General features: G+C 34.9%; 1 protein-coding gene across 1 annotated transcript in view; it reads right to left on the minus strand.

Moving 5' to 3' along the window:
- THEMIS (thymocyte selection associated) overlaps positions 1 to 27,524 on the minus strand; it is a 179,659-nt gene that overhangs the window by 75,387 nt on the left and 76,748 nt on the right.

A 27,524-nucleotide genomic window follows, 5' to 3' on the forward strand; every position in this document is an offset into this window, starting at 1 on the left:
CTTATTAGGTACCTACACACATAAGAACCATGATATCTTCTTTATTAATTTACCTTTTACCATTATAAAAAGATAAAATTTCCACCTTTATATTTGGTAATATTCTTTGCCCTAAGGTCTATTTTGTCTTAGATAGCTTCTCTGACTGCAGTAGATTGTATGTTCCCCTCAAACCCCTTGAAGCTTGATTTGCATCCCCCCAGTTTTATGTATTAGAAACTTGGCCCCCACTGTGACTGTTGAGAAGGTGGGAAGTCCTATTACGGTAATTGAAAGATGGGGACTTAAAGACATTATTGGACTGTAGGACCATTCCATAGTGAATGGACTAAAAATGGTGGTCAGGGGCATGGTGGGTGAGGCTTTTAAAGGAGAGTGAATGGGAAGGTTAGGCTCTCTCTGCTCTGCTTCCACCATCTTGCAATGTGAGACTCCTGGGTCACTGTTGCCACCACTAAGGCCTTCACCAGTTGTGTTCCCTGGACTTTGGACTTCCTAGCCTCCAAAACTGTAAGCAATAAATTTTGTTTTCTTTATAAATCACCCAGTTCCAGGTATTTAGTTATAAGCAACAGAAACGGACTAATAAACCAACTTTCTTTTGAGCAGTGTTTCAGTGGTATATCTCTTTCCGTTCTTTCACTTTTAACCTATTTGTTTCTTTATATTTACAATGTATTTCTGTAGACAGCATAAAATTGGGTCTTTGTTTATTTAGTCTGACACTTTCTGCTTTTAAGCGGAGTATTTACCCATTTACATTACAGTGATTACTGATATATTTGAGTTTACCTAGCACCTTTTTTTTATTCCTACTTACCTTTTTTCCCCTTATTTCCAGCCTCACATTAATTGTAAATATTTTAGGATTTTGTTCTACCTCTACAATTAGCTTATTAGCTTTACCTCTTTTATTTATTTTTAGAAGTTACTTCAGAGTCTATAATATTCGTCTATAATTTGTGGCAGAATTGTTTTCAAATAATATTATGCCACTTTTGATCTATGGGTCATTCTTCACAATAAGACCTGAGACACCATGATTCAGAAAACATATTTTTCAATGAAAATTTTAAGTATTCAAAATATATAACAGAGAAAGGATTTGTCATATGACAACATATCCCAATAAGGACTAAATCTTCATACAAATAATTAATGTTTTAATAAAAAACAATTTTGGCAATTTGAGAATAGCATGCTAATTATTCTTCCAGACTATGAAAACTTTCTTTAGTGCTGGATCAAGACCTGGAGAACAAGTTCTGCTTTCCAGATGAGGGATAAACATAGCTGTGCTTGGGCTGTGCTCTATTATCTTCAAATTCTTCAATGCTTCTATATTCTATTAGGAATTATTTATATTACAAAAGGAGTGGATATTTATTTATTATTTTAAAAAAATCACTTGGGATTTCTGAGTAGCATGATTCATTAAAGATTGCTTTTGCAATTTATAGTATATATGGACAGGCCATAGACATCCAGAGAGGTGACTACTTTCCCTAACATAAGTCACCGGAATCTACTGTTTGTGAAATCAAGATTGTAGGAACGCTGCCTTACTTACTATTAAAAAGATTGGAACTTGACAAATACACAAATGCAAAAACACTGCTGGGCTATACATCATTTAACAAAATTCTGGTTTTTCCAGAATTTTGTTAAGTGATGTATAGCTAAACTGAATGTAGAAATCTCAGTGCAGTTTGGGACTTTATTGAGCAAGTGAAATAATAAATATATATAATTAAATATGTGGGTGTATATATATATATATATGTGGGTGTATATTTATATACACATATATAGAACTCTGTGTGTGTGTGTATAAATATGTATGTACATATCAAAGCAAATGCTGAGAAGTGGCAAACCATTCAGAACTATCTAAAAAACAGAACCAAATTTGAAAGAAAGATGTCTCTGACAATCTTCCCTATAGCACAAAATATAGGAAAATAAACCTAGGACTGAATTAGATTTTTTAAATGAGCTAGCTTTCCTTTTTAAACTGCTTTCCCTTCCCAATGGTAGATGTATGTATAACCAGTGAATATGTTTTCATTCTTTTACTTTCATCCTGTTTTTATATTTAAAATACATTTTCTATAGACAGCATATCATTAGGTCTTTATTTTTTATTCAATCTGACAATTTCTGCCTTTTATTGGAGTCTTTACCCGTTTATATTTAATGTGATTATAAATGCCAACTTTGTCAGAGAATCTGCTTATCAGAGGAACTCTGAAGATTTCTCATGTTCTCTATTTTTTAATTTGCCAACCTCTTTGTGGGCAGACTATTAAAGGTATGTGATGACAGTGATCCTTTTTGTCACATGTAAATCACTTGTTCATTACAAGGAAATCACAAGAGCATAACAAATTCCGTTTTCTTTACATACGCAGTTTTGCGTTTTATTTTTAGTAAGTTATACAAGTGTATGACAGTACTTCATTCAGCCAGATGACATTGAAATGTTTATTAAAGTCTAGTCCTAAAAGTTGTTCAAATGGAATGATTTTTTTTTTTTTTTTTTTTTTTGCTAAAAATGTAGAAAAATTGGGATTAAAGAAATAATACCTACTGGATTTTTTGAACCCAAGCTTTCTTTTTGTGGAATCAATTTTATTATCTTGCACAGAAGCAGAATCATCTAACTCAGGAGCCACTTCATGTTATACATCTCCAGTAGGTACATACTGAGCTATTACAAAATTCTCTCTCCTGAGAAACACAGGCAAGAACTCCATGAAAGAACATTTCTGCACAAAACTGAAACTACAGACTGCCTGCATGTGATGATCAGTCAGTCCGTCAAAAAGATAGTTACTGAGCACACTGGGGGCTCAGCATATTCCTCGAAGTGCCTGATCTTACTTACTCTTGACTTTATCATTGTTTAGAAGGAATTGAAAGCCCTTCTTCCTGACTGATCCTTCCTTAGGCATTAAACAATGATAAACTATATCTCTAAATAGAGTTTCACTTCAGATACATTCCCTTAAAAAAAAAAAAAACTCCTCAAATCTCTCAGTGATTTAATAATGTTTTTGAACTTATTTATACATTATCTTTGAAAAAAAATACGAGTAGCTTTTTCAAGTCAATATTGAGAAGAGATGATTAAATAAACCTAACCTTTTAGACTTTTCCAATCATACGGAGTCAATCATCAGTCATTACTTCATTCATTTTAGTTTGCTCATTCATCCACCAGATAAAATTGTTAAGCCACTGAAAAATATGCTGTGCTGTACAGAATAAAATACTGTCCCTAACTTGAAGGACTTAGATGAAAGAGTATTTCCATGGCTGGCCGGTTAGTTCAGTAGGTTACAGCAAGGTCAAGGGCAGCCTCACACACAAAAAACAAAAAACAAACAAACAAGCAAAAAACAGTATTTCTAATGCAATAAGTGCTATAATAAAGATATGAATTGATGGTGCTTATAATTCACCTTTCTCTAAAATGTGGAGCCTGTCAATCTGCAATTCAAATTAGTTAAAGCTGTGTGATATAGGAAAAATCTTGTAACCTCTCTGGCCTCCAGTTACTCCACCATTACAAAACATTCGGAAAGGACCACCTTTAAAACTTAATGGCTATAATTACATTTTTCTATATAGCTTCAATTCTCCTAAAATTTCAAAAATTCTACTTAATAAGGATTAGTTCTGAAGGTGTATTTCCCCTGTGATAATTTTCTCCAACAGAAATGTGTCTACCCACAGTCCATTTCCCTTTCTTCCAACAAAGTCCCAACTCTCATACAGGTTATATCCTACTACTCAGTCCATGTGATCTGAATGAAGCAGCAGAACTATCTCCAGAACAGAATGTGTAACCCTAATTGATCAAGGGCCACAGAAAATGAATACATTGTGTAATAATAAATACAGTAATTATCCTGATTTGAGCATCACATGTTGCACACAGGTGCTGATATTCAATGCTGTACCCACAGATGTGTAAAATCAATTTTGTTTCAATAAAAAAAGAAACAACAACAAAAAAACCAAATGTATAACCTTAACTAGTCAATCAGCACATTACATCCTCTTGAACACACATACACCAACACACACACACACTCTTCAGGGATTCATACATGACCAGGCTAAGCAGGGCAAACAAAACTCAGTTCTGTGGCTTCTGTTTGAGGCACTGCTGAAGCAGAAATCTTTCTTTTGGTGATTTGAACGTCTTGGTGGCATGGCTCTGAAGATACTGGGGACTGCAATGGAACTGTGAATGGAAGAACCCAGAGGAAGTGGAACTGAGATGGATCCTGTGATTAGCCCTTAATCCAGCACTTCTAAAAGAGCTCAACCCCTGGACTTCTCAGATTTGAATATATTCAAATATATCTACACACACACATATGTACACATATAAACACATATACACAAATATGCACATATGTATGTGTATGTGTATGTGTGTATGTTTTTTTTAACTAAGCCAGTTTGGGATGAGGTTTCTGTCACTAACAACTGAAAGAGTCTTAACCGTCACAAGGTTTCTCTATGAAAGCATTTTAATTCCAAACCATCACACAGCAAAGGCAGTTACACTATCTACCTATGTATATATGTATCTAATATCCATAGTACTTGTGAAAAATTACATAAAATTAAGTCAAAACTTTAGCTCTTAAGAAATACATTCTACATTCTTTTTCCAGATCAATACATCTAACAATTAGAAAGTTTTATGTGGAATATATTTCTCTTGTTTGGATCTAATTTGGTGTAGTCTTTACCATATGAAAGGACTTTAAAAAAATAATCATCAAAACATCTCAGTTCGTTCTTAAAGATGCACCACAACTCATGAACCAGTATAGACATCCTTTCTTGCTTATTCAAAAATCAGAGCCTTGAAAATACTAACAAACAAATATAGGCCAAAAGAAAAATAAGAATAAGAATGAAGTGAATCATTATATGAATATTATGCTTAATGTTATTTCTATAGAACAGAAGGCAAAAAAACTAATTATCTTTTATAACTAGTTATTATTGTTAAATATTCTGAATTACTATTGTGATTGCATATTAAACCCATTCCTGGAATTCCCATTTACTTTACTGACAGGCTTGAGTTTGCTGACATCTAAGGTACTAAAGGAGCCCCATATTCTAACACCCACTCTCCCTTAATAGAGGATCTCTGGAGGAAACAGCTTTGTTTGCCATTAAAAGTTTAAATATTCCTTAAAAATATTAATGACTTTGATAGCTCTAGGAATACAATAAAATATTTTACATTTTTGAACTCTGATACAATCCTCTCAAAATTACAATTTTATAAACCACGTTGAAAAAAGCACATAAATAAATGTAACACTTATTTTTCTGAGATAACAAAAGGCGAAATTATCCGGTTATAGTATGGTTTTCAGTCTACATATTTGAACAGTAAGTAAAATCATAACATCTCCAACATGTGTTATTGTTCCAAAAAGCTTTAGGAAATAACCAATGTAATAGAATGTAAAACAACATTTCAAAGGCTATGGTCTGAAACTTTGTGGAATATAATCTATAAAACTCCATACCCAGATAAACGAATTTAGAAAAAATAAAATATGACTTATATTGTGGATATGAAACCAAAATTTAGAAAATAAGTAAAGGGTAGTTTTGTTAATATCTGAACTTATATATTTAAAATGAATCTTCTATTCATCAACCTTCTGTTCATGGCCAGTGTTTATTGACTGTTCATTATGTGCTAGGTACTATTCTAAGTATTTTTTCTGAATGGACGTGCTTAATCCTCACAACAATTCTCTGAGGTATGTTATTATCTCTGTTTCGTGAATGAGAAAATAGAGAAAAAGAGATTAAATAACTTGCCCAAGATCAGCAGTTAGGAACAGATTTAGACCTTCAATAATCCACTCCTCCATAAAAGCAATGAGCACTAGCAAAATCTATCAGAATCAACTTTTTCAGAACTCTAGAAATTAGTTAAAGATTTGCAACAATCCAAGAAGCTTTTATTCAAGAAAAAAAATACTAAATCTTGATAAGAACAATGATCTGTGTGGTGTTTAAAATTGCCCTATTCCTGTTCCACTCTCTCCAGCTCTATAGTAGCTATAAAAACCAAAAGCCTCACAACCACAGTGGCTGTGAAAAGCAGCAAACTTGCAGCCACCAAAGAGCAGACTCTGGGTTCAGAGCTCTTCAAAAAGCCCTATTCCCAGAGCATTGCCACTATTTAACCTGTCGGGAATCTCCCTGAAGAAGCCACCTTTGTAGGGCTTGTCTTGACTTGAACTGACCCACATACCCTCTAAGAATAGCCCTATCACTAGGGCGTTAATCAAAGAATCAGCAGTAATTATTTAATGTTGCATCTTCTTGAGGCTGTGATACCAATTGTGGCAAATAAGATATAAGATACAGGCTATTCCTTTTGTATTCTAAATCCCCCTGACTTTTTTGTTTAACTTAACTCTGGCTCTCTCCAGCACCTTTGCATGCGCTCACGTACACACATACACATACACACCACCTTTTTCCTTTATCCAGAAAACAAAAGCCTTGCCTATCCACTCGTGCAGACAAAGGGCACCGGAGATCACCAATCCACTAGTTCTGCCAGCATGAATCGAGTCTGCTCCTAGCTGACACCCTGCTGCACCCATGTCACCATGTCTTTTGTATGACATCACCTTAAACTTGATATGTTTCATTGAAATTCAAACCCACCACCACCACCAGGGAAATGTTTTCATCTCTCCATCTCAACAGTCCTGAAAGTACATGCATATATGTGGGTGTCCACATATTATTTCTGGATCTCTTTTTTGAATATATCATAGAAAACAAATGAAATACAGAATTTCTTGACAACTAATACCATAAAATGTGACTTGTTTCTCATCAGTACAAACATCAACATGGCATGTGGCTCATGAAGGGAAGATATCAGTATTAAGTATAAAATTGTGAAGGGTTTTAGACTTACAAGCTAAGAAGTCAGCCTGCCACAGTGATAGATAGATAGATAAGTAGGTGGATAGATAGCTAGATAGATGAAATTTTGGCAGAAAACATAAAGTCTCCAGATCAGAAAACACAGTTTAGTTCACAGAGCATCTTAGCATAGGCTAGGCTATGAAAGCCTAATGTTACCCTGTACATACAGAGGGACTATACCTCAGACTCACAAAACTATAACACTCAGAGCTTTGTCTGGCAATTGACCCATGCTCCCCTCTGGTGAGGGATAGTCCTTTACTATGGGATGTAGGCAAATGTCTGTAGAGGAGATGTCTCTAAATCTCTCTGAATTAATATAGTATCTCTATCTTCCAAGACATGTTTGCTATTCAATCATTCTTTATTCAAGTTTGTCAGTGGCCTTTCCTCCAAAAAGGTCAGGCCATGTGACACACAAAAAAAGCATTCATAGAGAATTGCCTTCCAATAATCAGATTCAGGGTTGAGACCAAACAATCTAGTGACCTGTTTCTATTGAATAATGAGATGTTGTAGAACTAATATAAAGGAAGCTTCCTATTCCATGCGGAAAAAGTTAAAAAACAATTTGCCATTATTGACATTTTCATTAAACAAATGAATGATATTCATAATTATTGCCTTATTTCAATCTACCTGAACTTTTTAAAAAATTTTTACCTGATCTTTTGAGAGTAATCATTTATTCACAATAATGTGGTACTAAAATATATTTTCAGATTGTAACACAGTACTATATTTGAAAAAAAATCTTCTTTTAATATTTTAACCCTGTATCTTTTCTTAAAAAGGCAGTGAAAAGGATCATACCAGCAGAGATTTTTCTCTGTCATCACTAAAATGGTAATAAATTTTTATACTTTGTAAGTTCTGCTCAGACAAGGTTATTTCATTTAATTTCCACTACCTCCTGTCCACTCACCCAGAATACAACAAAATATTACAGAAATAAAGTTGACTTTATTTACTTTGATATAGTAAAAATATTTTCAAATAAATTTCAAAGTCAAAACAAAATAGCCCTAATATTTAGATCACACTTTAAAAACAAAGCTTTCATTTCCTGACCACTGTTGATGTTAATCATTCAGGACCCTCTTAGAGCCATAGTGATTCTTTTAAAGCATAAATCATATCATGTCACATTTCTTTTCCAAACCCATTGATGGCATCCCATTTTGATAATAAAAAAAGTCAGAGTCCATTCAATGGCCTATAGTAGCCTACATGGCCTGCCCATCTCAGGTAACAGCTGATTTTTTGTTTATTTGTTTTTCTATATCTACATATTACAACCAATAGATTATTTGATAAACAACTGACTAAAAACATTTATAACTCTAATATTTTTACTGGGAGATTTTTCTGGTATTGTGAAAATTTGTTCTCTTGTTCAGCACTAGACAAGATTAAACGTCCTTTGAGGACAGTCATACACATGCTCAAAACATAGTATTTGCTGTACAGAATATCCCAGGTCTAACAAAGGAGATAAGACATGTTTATAAATATTAATATTATGAAATAAAGCATCAAAAGATAAAGTAAAATGCTAAAGAATTCCAAGGAAACTGTGGTCAAGATCACTTGATTACTTGGTCCAAACAGGAAAATTCTCCTGAGTGAAGTGAGAAATACCCAGAAACCTAAATCTTCTCAGAGGAGGACAGAGCAGTTTAGAGAGACATCAATTTTATGAAGTTAAAAAAAAATGAAGTTGGAAGCAATGCCAACATACAATCTAGGTGCAAGGTCTACTAGCTCAATGTACAGTTTTGGTTCACCTGGTTCGCACACAGAACTACAGAACAAACGAGGGAACTGGTATAAAACATCTGTCTCTCCAACAATGTGTCAGCATACCATCTTTGTACGAAAAAAATATGGACTTGCTTCTAAACTTGTTATTGCTGTACTGATTCACAACACCTGTCACCTAGGAGAAATCACTTTATTTCAAATCATGACATTTGCATATAAAACTAATAAACTGATCTTTTCGGTGAAGTCCTATTAATTCTCTTTTGATATTTTTTCAACATGTGTTACTTCTTTGCATTTTGTCTTTACAACCACCCTGTGAGGAAGGTGCTGTTGCTCTGTCAATAATAGAAACAATAAACATGGCCTCCGTGCAAGGAACAAAAGAGCAGAAAAGTTGAAAGACACTCACATACCCCTTTTTTTTTTTTCTGGGAGGCACCATGGGACCAAAAAAGTACCTGGGCTCTGCTGACAGGGGACTGGAGAGACCAAACAGCCCTGTCACCGATCATAACCTTGGAACCTTGAGAGTCTTTTCTCAGCCATAAAATGGTGATAATCATACCTATCTCACAGAGATATGTTATGGGTCAAATAAGATAAAGTACACAAAAGCACTACATTTTATTATTGGGAAAGACACAACTTTGCAATACATTTACCAATAACCTGATGTTAGGAAAATTCTAAGAACCATCATTTTGGATTGTGTTTCCAGCTCTCTCAAAATGGTCCTCATTTTAAACTATTTTCTGAAAAGCCTACATTGCCAATCAAATCTGAATTACTGCTTACCTCTACAGGACCACTCTCCCAAAGACTGATTACCTTTTAACCGTGATTCAAGATTTAGTTTTCATAATAGGAAATAACAGTTTCACAGACTGGTCTGGCAGGGCTTTACAGAACAGCTTCAGTCAGGCTGACATGTGCTTTTATTAACTCTATTTCCTGTAGCTGCACAGACAATGAGAAATTCACTTCTGTGAGCAGAACCAATTATTACTGAACAGGTACATTTTTTCCCCAGCCTGGTCATGATGTCAAATGTTTGATTAGAAAGGCCTTGTGCTTTTAGCTAAATGGGTGTAAATTTCTTTCCATTTGGAAGAACAAGCTATTTCTGCCTTTCATTCTACAGCCTCTTATTATCTTAATTCTGGTTTCTCAGTAGCAAATAGAGTCACAAATGTAACACCCTTGAGTTGGGGAAAACAATATTAGTACACTTGTTTGAAAACATACTGAGTTAGTCTCATGAAGGAATAGTCTGCACTACTGCACAGAATCAGAGCATTGTATGATCTTGCAGGGAACAGGGACAAGCTCCGCAGGAAGAATGCGTCCCAGTGGAGACAACATAGGGACATAGTTGCAGTCATGGAGAGGAATCTCAAGAAGAATGACAAATAAAGGGTGACATTAAGGTCAAATGAATAAAAAGACAGGTGGGGGTACTTCCATGTGCATATCTAATGCAGTGACACACCATAACGAATCAGGTTTCGGAGGTGCAGAACAGAAACAGGGAGGGGTGATTCTGAACAGAGGCAGTTCCTGAGAAAATCCTCCCAGAGAATGTAAGAAAAGATAAAAACAGGAGCCAAGTAATTCCTACTACATGCAGAATTAAGAAGATAAAGCAGGCCCCATTAAATCAAACATTACAGACAAGGGCTCCTCTACTGGTGCAAAGGGGAGAGAAACTGACAGTCAATGTCATCAGGGAGACTGCTATCCCCCCAAATAGCACAAGTTCATTTGGGGATCCTTCCTGCTCTCCCTCTTTAAAATTCTTCAGCTACAGTAAAGCAACCTGTTGTTATTTAAAGGAACTCAAATGAGGCTATTTAGTTACTAGACAATGTATAAATACAGAATCATAGATTGGTGGAATATTTAAGCTGGAAAAAAATAATACTCATCATTTACTCCAATTTCATTTTATAGGCAAAGCCACTAAGATTATCCCAGATCACACGGCAAAGTAACAGAGCCAGGACAAGAAAAATATTTTCCTAATTTCCAGATAAAGGTTTTTTTTCACTAAAGGTATACAACTGCAGATTACATTTTCAACATTTTCCAAAGAGAATTGCATCTATTTCAAATTCAAGAGAACAAATTTTATTAAGAAGAGAATCCAGGTAGAAATAAGAAAAATTTTCAAATTTAGCAGTAGAGAAATTATAAAATGAAGATTCCTTATTGAAATTTAGAGAGGAAAATGCAACCCAGAGAGAAATACTCTTGGCTTTGAACTCTAAATATGTCTAGAATTAACAATATTTTATTATCTCCATTGCTAACTTCCTGGTCCATGACAGCATCAGATATGGCATTGTCATCCTAATTGGTCTCTCTGTGTCCATCCTTGCTCCCCTATGGTCTAACCATAACACAAAAGCCAGAATGAGCCCTTTAAAATGTAAATCAGCTTATGTAATTCCTCCACTCAATCCTCCAATTGCTTCCTTTCTCATGAAAAATTAAGCCAAAATCACTACAGTTACTGACAAGGACCTAGGCAATCTACATCCCCCATTTCCTCTCAGATGTCATCTCTTTTTGTCTCCTTGGTCACTATATTCCAGCTATGCTGGCCTTTGGGCTGTATGTTGAGCACAGTAGACACATCCCTGCCTCGGGATTTGTATTATCTCTTTCCTTTGCCTGGAACACGTCTTCCCACTCTCTGCATAGCTCATCTTACCCATTCAGGTCCTTGAACAAATGTCATTTTCACAGTAAGGCATATCTTAACACCTTTTAAAAAATTATTCTACCTCCCTTATACTCTTAATCCTTCTTATCTTGCCCAATTATTTTTTCCATAGCACTTGTCATCCTCTGACATTGATCTAATTATTTACCTATATCATTTACTCCCACTAGAATGTAGGCATTAAAAGGAATATCAAACTTTTACTGATGTGTTTTGTGACTGATGGATATGCAGCACTTAAAACACTGTCTAAAATGTCATCATCAATAGATATTTGCTGAATGAGAGACTTGACTAAAAGCAAATGATCACTATGTTAAAAGACACAATCTCTGGTTTTATGCAAGTGAAAGTATATAAATCCTATAATATAAAGAGTTTCACACACTGAGAGTTCCTAATGCTCAGGGAAGGAATATAATATCTCCAATCTGAGTTTGAAGAAATGTTAGAAGTACAACAGAAATTGTATAGAAAGATACAGATGGCTTTAATGAGATGATTTAGCTAAATGAAATATAAAACCATTCACCAAGATGGAAAAACAAAATATCATAAAAATTTAAGTTCTACCAAATTAATTTATGTTTAATAGAATTTCAATCAAAAGCCCCATCATATTTTTTTTAGAAGTTAATGTAGTTCATTTGAAAGAATAGGCAGCTGAGGACCTAAGTAATTACTGAAAAAGAAGAACACTAAGGAGAAAAAATATATAGATTTCAATATTAGGACATACTAGAAAGTACTATGTTATGCGTTGCTGATACTAGTTTAAGACAAGTTAGGTAAATCAAAGAACTAGACTAAAAAATTGAGAAACTGCCTCAGAACAGATGAGTAAAGATAACTTTAGTCAATGTGTAGTATTGGCAAAATATATTAACTATTTTTTTAAAAAAGCTTGATCCTCACCTCATACTATTTATAAAATGAAGTCCTCATGAGTTAAAAAGTTAAGTAAGAAAATAAACAAGGATTTAGAATAAATTATAAGTGAATGTATCTGATTTCAAAGAAAGTCAGGCTTTCCAAGCTTAAATCTATAGAACTAAACTATGAGAATGAGCATTTTTTAATGCCCTTTCACTCATGGGATACTTCTGCAGATTACTTGGAAACTATCCCATTGGGAACCACACTGAAGCTTCCTTGACTAAAGCTAACCACGTAAAGCTATCACCCTCAGCTCCTCTACTATGGGACATACAGCCATTAGTCAAGGTCCCTTCCCCTCTCCCAAGTTCACACCTTGTCTCCAGAGAACCCACACCTTCAACTGTGCCATTGGCAGAAGTGCAGTTTTCTCTCCATATAACCTACCCAGGCAGGAGGTAGCTCCAGTAACAGCCTTTTACCTTTAAACTTCATAGATATGGGTCAAATGCCAGTTGCTATTTTCCTCAGACTCCCATAGTTCAATGGCAAGGCCTCCAAATAGATCACTCGAAGACCCCAATACATAACTCAAGAGAGGGAGAAAAACACAACTTCCCTTGCCCGTAATGTTGGGGATAAAAAAGTCATAGAATATAGTTAACTCTTTGCAAAATAATCTTTCCTTGCCTCACTAACTTCTCAATGTTACTTGATCTGAAGTGAGAAGAAATGCCATAGCATTTAAAGAACATTCATTCCTGACTTCCAAGATGGGAGACTGGCTAATACTGCTGGAACTGACTGTAGGACTTTCACCTTCCAAGTCTTGAATAAATAGTCCAGCAACTCATGTTAAAATATCGGGGTTTATGGGCCTGCATTTTGTTCTCAGATTTTGGGCCTCTGGTATAATCCCAGGACAAAGAATCAAATGTAACCATCTGACTATATGCATGTGTACATGTACATATATGTTCATATATCACCTTACCATAGATACAGAAAAATACAGGATCAGACATGTATGTGTGCCTGAATCTGTACCTGTATGAGTAATGGCAATATAATATGGATAGAACAAAATATTAATGGGATAAGATTGCTGCTGATTTTCTTTCTTTCTTTTTTTTTCTATTTTCTAAAATATCAAAGCCTTACTCTTAAAACTGTACACTTAAAAAGTATATACCTATGCATAAACACATCTTATTTTAAAAGTGTGATCTTAGTTCAAAATATGAAGTAAAAGATCACTGGAAAAGAATGAATAATTTAAATACAGTCTTTCATATAAAGAAATTTATGTGATAAAAAAACCATCAGAAAATTGGGAAGAATTATTTAATAAATGGTATTGAGATATTTTGGAATCCTCCTCATAATAAATATCATATGGGTTCAATAGTATATCATGTGTATATATGTACACACATGCACACATATATGTGTTAATACATACACACTCAATGTACTTATGTATGCATATATGTGTGCATATGTATAGATAGAGTGTGTGTGTGTGTGTGTGTGTGTGTGTGTGCGTGCGTGTGTGTATATATAAAATCAATTTTTTTAAAAAGCTAGAAGTAAATAGACTTGATAAACATATATCGACCCCTGGAGTGGATAAGTTTAAAAGCTAAAGAAGTAAGCACAAATGAAAAGGTCAATAGATTTTGCTACATAAAAATGTAATTCTTCCAAATGCCTAATAAATGGAAAAGAATCAGTATTCTAGAAATACCCGCAAATGTGACAAATTTGTATACTCTTTTTAATATATGGGATGCAAACAATTGATTTAGAAATAAAATAAAATAAATTTTCTCTCTTCCACAAACATTTATTGTGGTTATTGTGTATGAGAAACTTTACTAAACACTAAAGAAATAAAACAAAATGTATATATTTTCAGACCTAAAAAAGCACTGAGTCTAGTTAGTATCACAGACAAAAGAGTGCATTGTAACACATTATAGTAAGAGCTACAATAGTTACTAGTATGGCCTTTTATGGAAACCCAGATTAGGAGTACTGTATTAGTCCATTTCTGTTGCTTATAAAAAAAAGACTTGGAACTGGGTACTTTGTAAGAAAATGAAATTTATTTCTTACAGTTTCAGAGGCAGGGAAGTCTAAAGTCCAGGGAACACATTTGGTGAGGTTTTTCTTTGGCAGTGGCTTGACAGCAATGCAGGGGTCTCATATGGCAGAATATGGAAGAGCAGAGAGAGAGAGAGAAAGAGAGAGAGAGAGCGAGACAGGAAGCTCCTCATACCCTCTCCTTTTAAAACCCTCAGAACCACACCCACGACCACCATTAAACCATCAATGCAATCACCCCTTCAGGGCCCCAGCTTTCAATTATCATAATAGGATTTCCCACCCTCAACAGTTACAGTGGGAATTAAGTTTCTAATATATGGACTTTGGGGGACACAATTCAATCAATCCACAGCAAGTACCAAATTCAGACTTGCGAGCTAGCTGAAGGTTGGGAGTTAGAGGAGACCCTGGGAAGTTTACTAAAACAAGTAACAACATAGAGAGGTCTAGATGAAAGATAAAGATTGGCTTAGAATTCTCGCTCTAACACTTACTGGTAGCTCACTTTCCTAGGGCAATTATTTTCTAAGCCTTAATTTCTTTGTCTATAAATTGGAAATAGTAACACTCATAGGCATATTGAAAGAATTTAATGAGAATTATTTAGTTATTTAGAATTTAGTAAGCCCCCACCAAAAGATTGTTAAAAACAAACAAAAATAAAATGCCACTTGAAAGATTGGAAACTCCAGAGAGACTAAAGTCTTTGCAAACTTCAAATTTTTTAATATGGCCAAATACTAAATGTGAGGCAAGGTATGTCGAACAGTAAGACTTGAGAAATAAATAAGGAATGGGTGATAAACAACTAAAAGAAAAGACATGAAAGATTCTCAGCAAGAGAGTTACACAATAAGGTTCTCCTTTTAGAATGATTCATATGTCAGTGATGTGGATAATAGATTTAAATATTATGACCAGAAACAATATTCCTTAGCAGCTCTTGAATATATACCTCCTTACTTCGGGTCTTCATTTTTTTCTCATCTGGATTATTGAGACCATCTCTTACTTATTGAGTAAGAAGGTATATATTCAAGGGCTGTTAAAGAATATTATTTATAGGATTTGATGATTGACAAACAGAAAAGAAAGGACTATTCCTAAATGTCTGGCTTAGGCTAGTCAGTAGGTGGTAGTAGCATTTGCAAAGATAAGAAATACAGAAAGATTACATGTGAGGGAAGTTTTTTTGTTTGCTTGTTCGTTTGTTTTTTAAAGGCAGTGCAATAGTTCTTATATAGGTCACTAGTACAGTTTCTCTCTACTTCCAGGCTTATGGGAACATTGCACTTTCTCACCCCAACTTAGACACGGACCGTAATTTTCTCTGGTCAATTAAATGAGTGCAGTGGATAGAGATAGAGATAAAGATTTGCACATCATTTGCAGCTTATGATTCTCTGCCTTCCCTTACCCATATCATGATAACCAGGCATGTTCCACAGGAAAGAGCTTCTATACGTGTGGATCCTAATTTAGGATGATGTGTTTCAGAAAATTTCCTTGACAACTTAGAGTTCCATGACATTTTAAGTTACCAATTAAGTACATTGGTGATTTCCAAAATTTTTTGTGAGGAAAAAACACATCAATCCGCCATGGCTTGAACGTCAATTTTAAAATCACAAGTATTCCCCATTGTACTGAGTCCCTTAAAATATTGCTCATTATTTTAACCTGAAAGGCAGTAATCCAGACTCATGGTCTTAGAAAGTTACCCAAACTTGATGAGCCTTTTCCCACCTGTAAAATTGGGATAATAATAATTATGGGACTCACTTCATTGGTTTTTTGTGAGGATTAAGTGAGTTTACACATGTGGAAAGCTTAGAATAGTGGCTAATTCATTGTAAGCACTCAGTTTTAGGTTTTTAATATATTTCTTTTGTCCTTTAGGTTTTGGGATTTCTAAGAGAAAAATTCTATCTTCTTTCTCGTGGGCTACACACTCTCCAGCTTCATGTCCTTCTCACGGAATTTCATTTACCATTTATATTTGCTGACACTTGGATCACCATCCTCAGTTCAGACTTCTTTCCTAAATTACAGACCCACAGTTAATGTCATACTAGACATCTTGGCTCAGACATTTCACAGACATTTCAAACTGTCTACTTCAAACTAAACTCTAATCCTGCCCCTGCAAAAACATCCTTCTATCTATGTTCTGCATTCCCTATTTCAATAAATTTTTTAAATAAATTTTAATGAATTTTACCACAATTCACTCTGAGGCTTATGTAAGAAATCTGGATATTTTCTTTATATTGGGCCTTTCTTATTTGCTACACTTCATCAATCACATATCCTATAGACACTGTATCCTAAAATTCTGTTGAATATATCTCTTTTGTTTGCAGAGGTAGGCATCCTCGCTCTTACATTATTGCCTTAGCTTTCTGACTGGTCGCCCTGCCTGTATTTGAATTGACTGTCCTGTAATTAGATTAAATAGCTTTACTTAATAAAGCTATTTATTTTATTAATAAAATAGCTTTATTTAGGTATGATTGATATTGTCACCATTGTAACAATATTCTTTGATTTCAGTATGTTCATAGAGTTGTGCAATCATTACCACAATCCAGTTTTGGAACCTTTTCATCACCCAAAAATATCCCTCATGCCTGTTTGCAGTTCATCCTTGCTCCTACCCACCCCTCTAGGAAACCACTGATCCGCTTTCTGTCTCTATAAACTTGCCTTTTCTAGATGTTTTGTAGATAAAATAGAAATTTTATTGTTATTTTCCTAATGGAAATCCTATAATGACCTCTGTTTTTCCTCTGTGGAAAGTCTAAATTTCATAAAAATTATAACAGTTTAAGGAGGATTAGTCTTTTTCCAATATGAAATACAACTCATTTTTTCTTCATTCTTTGCTGTCCTAGAAGAATGAAATGCAGTTTTCTCTTCTCAATCAGGAGAATGAGAAGAAAACTGGAACTAGTTTGTTTCAGGTGCCAAAGTTTTAGTTGTAAGATTAATGGTGCATTAGGTTCTACTGTTCATGAAGGGGTGAAGTAACAGGGGGAAAAAACTACCTCTTGGGAAAACCAAGAGAAGGGAAGAAATGACTAAAAAGAAGAAAGAGAAAGTCTGGTGGGTGGGGGTCCCCAAAAGCCTAGCAGCAATCTTTGGGAAATTGGCCAAGGAGAGAGGGGTCCACAGTCATGTAATCACATCGTGGCTGAAACAAGTAAGAGATGGGTCAAGTAATGTGAAGACTGTGTTTGATCATTGGGAGAGCACAGTATGGCAGGAAACCTAGTAAGCTGGTGTTGAGAAAGCCTCTTTCCCTTTCTGTAACAAAATGATTAGGAGGTGACCTGAATAACTTGAGAACCCTGAGCTAAGAAACTTGGTAACGACACACCTTTCACAATCTGACCCTCTTTGCTCTTTTGCCCTTATGTAATTACTCCGCACTACAGCCATTATAAACCTCTCCAAGACCATGATCGAGTCATACCTGCACACTAGCATCACCACATGATCTTCCTCCTGGCTGGACCACACTGAACACCACTCTGCACCTGACTAGTTCTGTTTGTCCAAACAGATTTCAACCTGGACATCAAAATATCTTTTTCTGAGATCAATCCCAAATTTTGATAGGAGGTCTTAATAAGTTATCCCAAAGATCCCTGTATTCCCATCTAATAACATTTTTCTCTTCAGTGTCCATATTGTAACTGTTTTCCTATGTCTAATACATTCAACAGGAAGTCCCCAAGCATAGATACTACGTTTCATTCACCTAATGTATTTCCAGGGCTTATCATGGCAAATGGTGCATAATTAAGGCTTTACATCTATAGAATTAAAGTGAGTGTAAGTAATAATAATTATTATTATTATTTTAACACTTAAAATGTTACATATAAATAATTTTAAAGTATTGTACATACAATATGCAATTAGAGTAATATTTAAAGAAATGCAAACCAAAAGATTTTTTTTTTTTTTTTTTTTTTTGTCTCTCTCCACAGTCTTTTATTGCAGTTATGGAGTTCTAGATTTTCTCTATATAGCAGCAATACTTTCAGAATTTTTCTTTTCTTTTCTTTTTCTTTTCTTTTCTTTTCTTTTTTTTTTTTTTTTTGCTTATTAGGAATGTGTTTATTACTCTCATCTCCTTAATACATTAACCCTTATTAGCCTTTCTCCTGTTATAGATCATTTTCTCCCTTAATGAAAAGAAGGTGTTATCTTCTCTCTGGCTCTTATTTTATCACCTCCTTGATATGAAATTCTGAAATTACTAGTTCTAGTCCTACTCTTAGTTTTAGTTCCTGAAGTTTATTTCAGCTAAACCCTGAATCATTTCTAAAGAGCTTTTTACTGAAACCAAAACTCATCAGCTAAAATTCTAATGTCTAAGAGTTTAAGGTATTTTCACCTTTCTTCTCATCACTGGATCAGAAAAGAAAAGTCAGCATAATAAACCTACATTTACAAGACTAGCATGTCAGTAGGAAGTCTCTTTCCTTACCTGATCACTTCCTCAGAGCTTGGACACCTTCCAGAGGTATAGATGAAAACATAACTGCTACAGAACAGATACAGTGTTATATCCTAGCATCTCTCAAAGATTGAACTTTCCTTAAAAGATGACATCTAAGCACATTTAAACAGATATTAAAAGATAGATTGCACATCATTTCTGGTTGCCTTCCTTAATGAATCCGTATACATGAGTGATTCTACTGAGAGCCATTTTACACCTATAAAATAAGAAATTTGCAGGTATGGAAAAGAACTTTAAAAATGAGCATAGATAGAAAAGAAATTGAAGATTAAGCTCTAAGGCACTTGAACATTAGGAGTTAAGGAAGACCAGAGGAAGAGCCACTAAAAAAGATGAGATAAAATCCAAACACTGTAGTATAAGGAAACCAGAAGGGCATGCTATTCCAGAACACAAAGAAAGGATTTCAAAAAGTACTCAGTGTTCAACTGTGCCATTAACCACTTAATATTCAAAAAATGAGACTGAAGATTGACCATGAAATTTGGCAACCCGAGTATCGCTCATGTAACCATGATGCACATACTTTCAGCCTCAATTACCTCACCTGCAAAATAGGAATAATAACAGCACCCATCTCATGGAGCTGTGTAGAGGACTAAACTAGAGAATAATACATGTAAGCAGCTAGTATAGCATCAGTGACAGAAGAAGAGCTCAGTATGAGCAGCTGGTGTTTTTATTACAGAAGATTAAGATCAGTTTGGATCACGGATCTTCAGATATTTTATTGAACACAGGGTGCCTGACAACGCTGTGAGAGAGAATTTGGTCGGGACAGAATCTAGTTTGAATGAAAAATGCAGAAATGGCTTTAGCTCAGGAGAGAAGATGGAACCAGAGCCAAGGAGGAGAAAAGTAGCCTGGGCAGGGCAGTTGCCATCCTTGAATAACAATGGAGACAACACACCTCACATGACCTTGTTTTTATCTTATTCATAACTGGTAATTGTATACTTTTTCAACATTAATTATGATTGTTAAAGCATTTGATAATAAACTTTTATTAAGGACAAATGATACATATAAACTTTGATATGATGAGCACGTCACAAGATAGAATAATATTGTCATCATGTCAGTTGCACTAGGAGAACTGATACTTATTGCTTTTTATATATTGTGTGACTCAATAATTTCACAATTAACCCTTTTCAATTTTGTGTCTTCATAAATAGCAATAGTTTTATTATACATTTCTTGTGGACTTTTATCTACAAATTAATTTCTGTTTGGCTAATTTTGTTGTCAATAGCCTTTTGATTTTATAAGTTTCTATTTTTTTCTCTTTTCATCATATGTAAAATTATGTCCTCTATCAGTTCGTAGTGAATATCTTAATTGACGGCATATCTTACAAAGAAGCTAAAAGCAACTTGTTCTACTATAAGAGTACCGTGATAATTAAGTACTGGGTAGAAGATTTCTGTGACATCATGATTATATGGAAGTTAGATTCTGAACAAAACATATAAGTTTAAGGCTGTAAAAGATATGCTGAGAGTTTTCCCTTAAATACTGCATGTACTAATTATTTCTTTTTCCATAAATTTTTAAGAGTATTTAAGAGCCCTCTGGTCTCTTAAGCTCAAAGTTCATTTCTTCTTCTATTTTTGAGACAAATCCTTTTCTTAGGTTTCCTGCTTTTCAAAATTTGAAAAAAATACTGATTTTTGGAAGCCTGTCCTTATACATTCTTTCATAGCCATTTTATGCTCATTTTCTATCCTAATATTTATCCAGGAAATTGAGTTTAGGAAGCAAAGCATAAACATTTTTATTACATCAATAAAGGTCTGACATCAAAGAAAACACAACCAAAAGATTAAAAGTAATGGCTGGCTTGCAAGAAACTAGGGAGTTGTAGCAAAACTTATTTGCTCAAATATATAGCTTATGTCTTATCAATTTATTTCTAGGCTAGGTTTTATTCTAAAATAAATTCAGAACTGATAAGTATAGTAATGGAAAATTCAGATGAATCAGTTACAAAACTGCAAAGCCAGCTGGAACCTACCTTCTCTACTTTTTTTCTTGCTACTGTTTCAATTTTTTAAAATTTAAAAAACAAAACTGAAGGTACTGAGTTCAAAGAACAGAGCTTAAATGTCTATTAATCCCACACTCAATTCAGTGATTATAGGCACTAAAATCACTATTATCTTATAGAAAGTAGGCAATTCAAATGCTCTCACTTACTGTTCATTGAACATTCCAGACTACCAATTCTTCTGGTATTGTTGATCATTTCATCAGGAATTTACATGCCATGGACATTTAAAAAAATTAAAAGATTCTAATTTTCTTAAAAGCCAGCAGTCTAATGCAAAGTAATTTACTCCAAATTTCGATCATTTTGTTAATCTACTGGGAAAATAAATAATTTCTTAAAATTCACATTTTTTGTTGCTAAAAAGTAATACTCACTAACATTGAAAGTATGATATTCATATATTTGGTGCTATTGCAGTTCTTGACACTACAGATAATGGGGTGAGAGAACAGTATTAACAAATGCTTTTCCCTCACAACTCCCACTCTCACATTCTAAGTTGTTTAAAAGCTGAAAGAGTACTGTTGCTTTGCCTCCGGTGGATTTGTCACCCCTTTTCACCTGTGGGATGGAGCCACCAAAGATTACTCAAAGCCCATCTCTTCTGAGCTGGGCTCACAAAGGGGTTAATCTCCCCAAACCCTCAAGAGCAAGGCATTCCTTCCATTTGGGAAATTAACCGCAAATTGGGGTTCTCTTCCTGCATTTCTTTACCAGCCCAGCAAGTTACAGGAAGAGACATAGGTGGGGTTTTTGCTAAGTACAGTTTAACAAGTTTAACAATAGAAGCTGGTAACATGCAATTAAGTCAATCCACTAATAAAAGCTTGATTTTAGCAAACATTCTCTTCTTATAGCAATTCCCAGCATCTTTACATATCAGTCAGTAACTTGTCTGTCTTTGAACCAGCAGCCTTGCTGTGTTACAGCTCTTTATCTTTCAACAGACACACAATAGCCTGGGCAAAATTTCCTGTCTTTTGCAAGGTCAATATTTGAAACTGCAAGTCTTTGGAAAACCAGGCCCTGTGAAGTACATGTGCTTTTTGCATACTCTACAGAGCACTAAAGTGGTAGTGTACTTCAATCATCCAAGAATAAAAATAATGTTTTTTAAGGCATAAATTCTAAGTAAATTAGTATTTTATTATTAGTTTGATGACTTGTTCATTGTGTGTTGTAATTCCCTTAAAATCAGGCAATGTTTCTGAATGTTTTATTTTAACCAAGTCTTTTAATTTAAAACTCACTTAAACCAATCCTCAGCTATCTATCTAACTGGAAGTACCAACATAGTACATGTCATGCCTAGAACAAAACTTTAAAAGTTCAAATTATTCTCCAACTTCAGAAGCACAAAAAGAACTTACACATATTCTGCACGCCCCATTGGGCACAGATTCCTACCTGTGAAGTTTCAGGTATAATTCAGGTTTGGCTAATTTTGGGCAAACCAGCACTTCCTTTCTTCATCCTTTGCCCTCTCCTCCCCTCTTTTTCACTCTCTCCTACTATAGTTAGCTATTTACAGGCCACACCACTTAACTAGACTACAAACCCCAGGCAACTCTAAAACCATGATTCATTAATCTCTGTGTCTTGCCCTAAGAACAGCTCAAATATCTGCTAACAAATTGGTAAATTTTTATCTCATGACTAAAATGTGTCAATTTTTTAAAGGAAATTTATAAATTCCCTCTATTATTCTTATTTCCAGATTCAAAAACCTGATTTTTAAGTATGTCCATGTTCTACTTTCATTGCTTATGGTCTTTGAAAACTGCTGTAACAATAATCCTCCCTATTCAGAGGGAATACAGCTTCTGTGTTAGACCAAGAGGACGTACCAACAGTAGACAGATATGAGTCTTCAGAAGCTCAGAGTCAGTTACAAGTTCAAACACTCTTAATGTCTTTACACTACATCAGGCCAAGAAAAATAAAACCGAATCATTGTTTGTGAGCAAATCCTATTGATGACAAACTCATGGATATATTACTATTCTCTAAAGTGTCGATGTAGCCCAGGAATGGGTTTCTTTAACACATTTCAGCCACTCTACTGTCACACCAGATCAGAAGTGACATTTTAGCAGCAGCAGCAGCTGTTGAAGTGTTCTCTCTGCACTTCCCAGGAACTGCTGCTTTCCTTCTGCCTTTTCCAGCCCTCAGTCTAATTCTGCTACAGAATTTCTTTTCTGCCCATTTCATAGTACCTTTCCATTACTGCCTCCCTTGCTCTTTGCCTTAATGTCTCCTATGTGTGTTCTTTTCCGACAGAAATCTAGAAATTCCAGCAGCAAAGTGGACACTTGGGCATTAAATGGCCAAACAGAGTTAGTGAAATGCAAGATTTCTGGTACCAGCTGCAGTCTCTGAAGACATGGAATATCTCATCTTTCAACCAAAGGTTTGTTTTTCTCTCCGGTTATAGGCCCTTTCATCAGAATACAGAAGTTACATTTCTCTTGTGTGGTACTCAGAAGTCATAGCCATCTATATTCACGACAGGCAAAAACCCCAGTGAGTGTCAGTTCTTCCAAACTATCTGAAACTACTTCTGAAACAGAAACTAACCTTCAGGGAAGCAGAGTCTCCATCCCACAACATTCCTTTTTAGAATACAATTTTAGGCTCAGCTTCATTTATTTAGTTACTTTATACTACTGTTTCCATCAGATTAAAAATCCAAAGGCACACTGTTCCTACGTTATCTCATAAGCCTAAAGGAAATTTTGAGGATCCCTTTTTATATCTCCATCCCTTTGTTAGACACCATACATTATTCTCCCAAACAGTTAACTATCACATTTAAAAAACAACAATTAAATCCTTCCGTGTAAAACCACGTAGGTCTTGAGGTAGGCTTTCATCTCTGTGGGTCTCCATCCCCATATTCTCACCTGCCCCAGCCCATACCTAAATTACAATCTACCCTTTTTTTTTTTTTTTTTTTTTTTTTTCTTATTTAGGTATTGCTAAAGTTAGAGAAGTTAGAAATCTTACCTTGGAAAACAATTCTTTCTATTTCTCCTATTTCCCATAATTCTTCATTTCCAAATTTCTTAGGTGAACTTGTAATGTACATAACTGATAGTGAATACCTGCTATAGGTGAATTTGGCTAATACTGAGTATGTTTTAGATTCTTACTCTTAGACCGCCTATACACATCTAACAAGCAAGAAATGGTAAAGTTAATGACCCATTGGGAAGATAAAAGTAAACTCATATAATGAAGCATCTAGGACTCTTCCTTATGCATGCAAAATGGCATTTTAATGAGCTAAATGAGTCTGAATATTAAACTCTGAATAACCCTTACAAATTGTTCTCTGAATTTAAAGCAGTATTCCACTTACAATCCAAAATCTTAGAGGCTTGTTTTCAATGGCCGCTTCCTGCCTGTAAAGTATAAAAATTGTTCTATCCAATCACTTCAAAAGTGTACATGATAGAAGAGCTTTAATGTAGATATCAGAAAAAACATAAAAGAAATATATGAAAGGATGACATTGTGATAATAAGAAATAGTTGGTTGCAAGACTTTTTTGAGCAGATTATACAGAAACTGACAGAGTTTCTGTTTATATTCTATAAATGATCCACAAAGAAGATTCCTATCTTCAGGATGAGAAAAATTGTTGAAAATGAGGTCAGTAGGTCCAAACACAGGTAAATTATAGCATCTGTTGACATGTTAAAGTGATTTCAGAAAAAAATATAATGCTTTATCTACCACATTATATTTGATGGAACTAATCATAAACCAAGAATTGTTGACTCCTCTCAACTGTCTGATAAACTCTCAACCAAAGCAGGGATCCCCTAACATCACTGACCCATACTCCCCTATCTTCTTCTGCAAAATAAGAAATCTGTTCCAAAGTATTATACCAAAATTGTCCTCTCTTTGACTTTCAACCAATGTTGAAGATGTTGTAATGGAATATAGGTCTGCACTCTGCCACAGAGCAGCTCTGTGAATGTATAAAATAATTAATATCATCTAGTGCTGAGTCTATCAAGTTTAAATTCTTATCAGTTCTCTCAACCAATCCTCAAATAAAAAAGCTCCAGTATCTCTTGATGTCTTAAGAACTCTTTACAAACTCCAGTCAATATTCTCTAGAGTGGAACTCAGAATTGGACACAAAGTATCCATGGGGCATCTGACCAGTGAACAAGCAGTTAGAAATTATTCAGTTGATCTGGAATCCTATACATATGAATGTAGTCAAAGAATGCATTCACCTTATTTTAGTAGCCTAGACATAACATTTTTGTTTTGTGAGTTTCTCTTCTAATAAAACACTTAGGTCATTTTCATCTGACGTTCTATCAGAGGGCATTTATTAAATATTTAATTCACATTTTCCTATGAAAGCTTTTTTAGTGGTTTAGGATTTTTGATCCTTTTCCTTTCTAATTATAGTGGACCTTCAAAATTTTGTATTTCCAGATCTTCACAACTGCATTTTAGTATCTCTATTATTTGAGGCAACCAGCCATCATTCCCTTCCTCACTGCTATGGTGTCCCTTTTAAAACTTGTGCTGGCAATTCAATCACCAGTGCAACAGTGTTGGGATGTGGGACCTAATGGGTGATGTTTAGATCATGAGCACTCTTCCCTCATGAAAGGATTAATGCCACTATGAAAAGGGCTTGCAGGAGACGGTTCCCTCTCTTCTGCTCTTCTGCCATGTGAGGATACCATCTTGGAACCAGGGGCTGAACCTGCCTGTGCCTTGATCTTGGACTTCCCAGTCTTCAGTATTGTGAGAGAATTAATTTCTCTTCTTTATAAATTACCCAGTCTGTGGTATTCTGTTATAGCAGTACAAACAGATTAAGACAACCACCAATCTTGCCTCTAGTTGGGGCAGCCAAGAAGTTGATTGAGTCGGGAGATGGGCAAGTGACCCAATCAAGGCCTCTCCCTTTTTAAAATTCTATTCAAATAAAGATTGCATTCTCCAGGGATGAAACTATGAGATGTGAGATGCAGGAACTCTCAGCAATAGTTTCACTTGTGTAAAAAAAAAAAGCTAGCCTGGGAAAATAAAACCAATACGCAATGAAAAGCAAAGACCACTCTGGCCATTTTCAAGATCCTGTTTCCAATTGTTTCTGAAGCTTAGCTGTACCTTAGCTTCTCCGTGGTTCATGAGCTAATAAATTCATTAAAAGGAAAAAACAAAAACCAAAAAGACACTTTTCCAAAATAATCCTAACTCACATATAGATTTTGCTATCTAAGGTTTTTACTTATTCCTCCCTTTCCAATTTACATCCTTATCTTTCTATTATTGCTGTTACAAATTATCATAAACTTGATGGCTTAACTAAACAAATTTATTATCTTATAGTTCTGTAGAGCAGAAGTCTGACATAAGTGTCACTGGCTCAAATCAACGTGTTTTCAGCTGTGTGCTTTTCTGGAGACTTTAGGGAAGAATCTGTTTCCTTGTCTTTTCTATTTATAGAAGCCATCTGCATTCGTTGGTCCATCCTCAAAGGCAGTAACATTGTGTCTCTGACCATTCTTCTGTAGTCACATCTCTCTCTAACCCTGACCTCAACTAAAAAAGATTCTTTTAAGGGCTCTTGTGATTAAGTAGGACCTACTGAATAATCCAGGAGAATCTCCTCATTTTAAAATCCTGAATTTTAAGCACACGTGCGGTCTCTTTTGCCACGGAATGTAACATATTCATAGGCTCTAGAAATTTAGGCATAGAAATTTTTTGTGGGTAGGTGTGTCATTATTCTATCACTAAATATTTTTTTTAAAAAGCATTTCATTTCTCACATTATTCAACACAGTAATAAAAATACGTTAAATGGGAGAAGCCAAAGACACCCTCCACATTAATAGCAACCTATTAATCAACATTATTTGAGAACTGTTGTATTGTTTTAAATGACTCTTTCAAAATTGTTTTTCTGAAAAAAAAATATTTCTGCTAGTTTTATCTCTTTCAGAAGATGAGTTTGGAGATTCTTACTGGATTTCCCCAGCATACAATCAGAATGCAATCTTCGAGATGTAGAATTATCGATATACTTGAAACCCAAGGCTGCTATCATTCCCGAGTATAGAGAGTAAACACAGCATCTCTCTTTGTTTTACTAATTGCTTTGTTTCCCTAAGCTGCTAGCACAACATCTGCCAGGCCAGAATGCACTCCTTTCACATGCCGTAGAACCACGGCTGGATAAACAACCTACGCATCATGGTGTAAGGGCAAGAGCTTTCCAGGCAGGCAGCAGGCAGTTTTCAAGAGGCAAAAACCTCTCATAGGAATAAAGCTGAACCACCCCCCAAAATCTTTAGAGTGCTTATGGAGTTGTTAATTCTGTAATGATCTCGTACCGTCTGCAATTTTGATTTTGTTTTTCAATAGAACTGTTAAAATTACAATTCTAAGATAGGCAGAACGTGGGCAGATGCTCACAT

This window comes from Cynocephalus volans, chromosome 5 (assembly GCF_027409185.1).
Source record: "Cynocephalus volans isolate mCynVol1 chromosome 5, mCynVol1.pri, whole genome shotgun sequence".
Lineage (NCBI taxonomy): Eukaryota > Metazoa > Chordata > Mammalia > Dermoptera > Cynocephalidae > Cynocephalus > Cynocephalus volans.